Source organism: Engraulis encrasicolus, chromosome 1 (assembly GCF_034702125.1).
Source record: "Engraulis encrasicolus isolate BLACKSEA-1 chromosome 1, IST_EnEncr_1.0, whole genome shotgun sequence".
NCBI lineage: Eukaryota > Metazoa > Chordata > Actinopteri > Clupeiformes > Engraulidae > Engraulis > Engraulis encrasicolus.
The window spans coordinates 56,501,577-56,506,260 of record NC_085857.1 but is presented as its reverse complement, the minus strand read 5'-3'; positions in this window follow the sequence as shown (position 1 = coordinate 56,506,260).

Below are 4,684 nucleotides of genomic sequence, written 5' to 3'. Positions count from 1 at the left end.
TTTGCATTCCTCCTACCCAACAGAAAGCAATGGAGGTTATAATGAATTAAATATTAATTACTCCACACAAAACATATTGCCTGTCTGCTTGGCTCCAGGTGCCTCCACGTTGTAGATTTGACAACAATGAAGCTGGCAACTGAATAAACTGTGCAACAGTTAAGGACTGCAAATGGCAACAGTTTGCACATTTTGCAGTAATTCACTGTAACTTATTATTTCTCCGGTAACAGCCTACAGTTTAGCCTCATTTAATGTGTAAAATATACCTATAGGCTAGTATAATCTGAAAAAGTCTACCTGGGACAGTAATCCCTTGAGCTCTTAGAAGTAGCCCAGTCTATTTGAAACTGTCATTCTACCCCATCCAAATCAATCTATCAATCAATTCCTGACCTCACCTGAGTGCTAAGGGCTGTCATGCAATGATTAACTTACTGCCTGCACCTGCCAAATGCTTCATCACTCGGGTCACATGGTTCACTTGAACATGTATTTAAACAGGGACTGTTGCATTGTACTGCTCACTGGTTGCTAGCTAGCTAGCTGGCTGGCTGGCTGTAAGGCCGGCTGGCCGGCTGCCCGGCTGCCCGGCTGGCCGGCTGCTGGCCTGCCCTCACCTGGCCGGCCTGGCTAGCAGGTCATGTTGTAAGGGTGGCTGCATGGTGGCTTGCTAACTAGCTTGTTTGTTAGCTTGCTTGCCCCGCTAGCTTTGGCCTTCATTTTCCTTAAGGTTATTTTCAGGCCTTTTTTAAATAAAGAATGGATTTGCATACCCTTCATTGATGATACTAGACTGGTCCACCTGCCTGCACTAGACAATTGGGCATTTATTTAGGTATCTAATTAAGTTGATGTTTATTGGACTCCAATGAGTAGAATCAGTCTAATCAGTTGTCTGTGATTGCAACTCTATAATTGGACTCACCTGAGTATAATCAGTCCAATCAGTTGTCTGATTGTAACTCTATAATTGAACTCACCTGAATATAATCTGTCCAATCTGTTTTGGCAACCACTGCTCCCATAATTTTACCGTAAAATGTAAAAAAAAAATAATACCGTTATTTATTTAACGGTAGGCTTTGGCAACCACTGCTGCCATAATCTTACCGTAAAATGTAAAAAGGAAATATAATGTTATTTGTTTAAAGGTAGACTTTGGCAACCACTGCTGCCAGCAATTTTCCGTAAAAACAACAGTTCTTTTTTACTGTGTATGCAAAAACAAAAAAATAGCATAATGTGGTGGAGTAACCATCACTAGGTTGTGGGTGTGCTCTGACTGTTACGCCAACAAGCCTGGCTGTTAGGTGCAGTGGTCTGAGCCCCAGTTTACTATCCCCGCAGGTCCGGGTTCGAGTCCCATATGGGAAACTCTACTCCCCTTCGCTACAAATGGTGTCAGAAGTGGGATGGCTACCATGATGACATCGGAAGCGTACCCACAGTGTGTGAGCCATAATTCCATGTGAGGGACCCCCAGGCTTGGTGACCCCAGTGCGAGAGACCCCAGTGATTGGTGAAGCATAGATAATGGGGCACACTGACTAGGAGAAGCATGATGTGCAGCTGCTGACAGACGCCCTGAGTGTGTGAAGCACACGGGTGCGATCCCGAAGGGGCAGGCTGTGTGATGGAGAGACCATCACTTGGGTTTTAGGTGTGCTCTGACTGTCACACAAACAAGCCTGCCTGGTTTGAGTCCTGGCTGAGCAGCTCTACTCCCCTTTGCTACAAAAATGACAAAATTGTGATATAAGAATATGTAGGTCAGAGGGCTGCGGCCTTCTGTTTAGTGGTGCGAAGGTGCTCTTTTGTTAAATGTAACTTTGTTGAGATGTTTTGAAGATGTCCAAGGCATTCTTCGTCTTCATTTAAATGCTTTTACTTTAACTGAGCTAGTTCATTGTAGAACAGATTAAAATTGCCCACATGGTTCGACCTGCAATGGCCTTCATCAGGGCTTTAAAAGAGGAAACTGCAGTGACGCATCTCCAGTTGAATAAAATGTAGTCTGTAGAATGAAGAGGTGGATCGAACTCAGTTCTTCTGTTCTTTGTTATTCGTTTATTTTTTATTTTTTACATGGCAGTAGAAAAACAGAAATTTCGGATGTTGCCTTCATCAGTGTCCAATCCCAAAGAACCCCTCTTATTAATTAACTTGAGGCTTCTAGCAGTTCCTCACTATTGCCCACGAACTGTGCAGGAACACCTCGGTCACATTGGTGCCGTGACCCAGATGGGAGTGAGGTTTATGGGGGAGAGTGTTACGAAGGCCAACTAGCAGAGTGTGGCGTGGGACATTAGTAAACCTCCCTCCCAAAGCCTCAATACAGTGCGGTAGCGTTGGGCTATTGGACGGGCCCTTTAGCTCAGCAGTCTCGTACTGTGTCTCCCATTGCCGAACCTGATGCATTAATGAAGTGGCAGGTTTTCAGCCTCGAGGGGGACGAACTGTGCAGGAACACCACGGTCACATTATAACAGAGAGTCTGCTCAAAGGGGTTAAAAATGGTCTAAGAAGAGGTGACAGAAACATAAAATCCCCGTGACATTGGTCACAACTTTTGTTTTGCCATCAGTCTGACTGTAGTAGAGAAGAAGTTAAAGGAGCTAAGATTAAAGGTGCACTGTGTAAGATGGTGGCCAGATTAGGCATTGCAACTATTCTGCTCATTGAAACTGCACTGCCTATTCCGAAATTTGAACTTTTCATAGCTAAAAATCCACCTTTTCAGGTATGAAAAAAAAAAAATTCCCTGTCATAATGAATGTTTAGAATTTGATGGTGGTGCTAAGTGTTTGTGAAAAAGGTAACATTTGTAAATGGGCAGCATGAATTCTGGAAAGGCACGGGCAAAATGTTTACACAGTGCACCTGTAATAAACTTCCAGTGGGCACTGTAGTGCAGCGGGCCAAGCTCCCCACATATGTGCTTGCATACCCATGGCGACCCGGGTTGGAGCCTGGGTCCTTTGCCAGCCCTGCCCCATCTCTCTGTCCCACTCTCTTCCGGACATACTTACAACTTTCAGATGACTTTGCCCTGGGCCCGGCAAAGGCTGTTGGCAGCCCAACAGTTGTCAAACTGTTTATTTTTGGACCACGAATGTTCTACTTCAACGTGAAGCAACCGGCCAGGTTGGGGTGGGACATAAGGACATTTTGCAGCGGAACAAGGAAGTAAAGTGCCAAATCTGGGGAATTATGGGGCCCCAATTAAAATACACTGTATGTAGGTCATTGAACTTGACTGCTTAATCTAGATTGAGTCATCAGGTTCTGACAGGTAATGACAGTCTACTGTATATGGGGACTCATTGGCACACACACACACACACACACACACACACACACACACACACACACACACACACACACACACACACACACACACACACACACACACACACACACACACACACACACACACACACACACTGTTTCCCAGATGAGCTCAGAAAGGAAAACTTTTAGGGCTATTTCCTTTTTCCTGGTTACGTTTTTGTTGTGCGCATTTACAAAAGGTGTGTGTGTGTGTGTGTGTGTGTGTGTGTGTGTGTGTGTGTGTGTGTGTGTGTGTGTGTGTGTGTGTGTGTGTGTGTGTGTGTGTGTGTGTGTGTGTGTGTGTGTGTGTGTGTGTGTGTCCTTGGGTTGTCAGGGACTGACTTTGCATAGTCATTTAGGTTGATGACCGTGGCTGCTCATAGTTCTTAGTCGTTTCTTAGTTCTGAGTTTTCTTAGTTTTTAGTTCTTAGTTTTTTGGTTCTTAGGGCGGTGGTGGCTCAGGTGGTAGAGGAGCCATTTGGCAACCAGAAGGTTGCAGGTTTGTGCCCTGCTCTGCCTGACCCCATCAATGTGTCCGTGATAGGCAAGATAGGCCTACTTAATCCCAAGTTGCTCCTGGTGGGAGTGTGGTACTCAAAGGAGTGGGAAGGCGCTATATAAGTGCAATTGATTTACCATTACCATTTAGTTCTGTCAGGCCCATTGCAGTCAAGAAACACAAGACAAGGAATTCTGAATGCAATTTCTTTATTGAATAGTTATGAATTATATTTGGCAGTATGGTTCCCCTGGTCCCCTGGTTTTTCCATGAGCACCAAGGAAAGCAGAGATTCAGGGGTCAGCAGCAACGTGCACACCTAACTTAAGATTAGGAGAGCAAGCAATTCCCCCGTGAAAAGAGCAGGCAACATGACAAGGAGTAGCCTATGCCATGCACGGCAAGGTGGAGCTGGGGAGGAGGTGGGTTAGGAAGAAGCGAGCAGCCAAGAGTTTTGAACAAAAAAATTTAAGAAAAAAGAACTTTAAAAAATATTTGCTCAGCAGATCTAGAACACCTGAGAGAAAATAATAAGCAGCAAGCTCTTAACTACCAAGGCTTTGACTGCTGGATTCAGGTGAGCTATATGTCATGTCATAGACATTTTGACTTGAGAGAGAGAGAGAGAGAGAGAGAGAGAGAGAGAGAGAGAGAGAGAGAGAGAGAGAGAGAGAGAGAGAGAGAGAGAGAGACAGACAGAGACAGACAGAGACAGAGACAGAGACAGAGAGAGAGCGTTTGTGTGGGTGTGTAGAGGGTGTGTGTGTGTGTGTGTGTGTGTGTGTGTGTGTGTGTGTGTGTGTGTGTGTGTGTGTGTGTGTGTGTGTGTGTGTGTGTGTGTGTGTGTGTGTG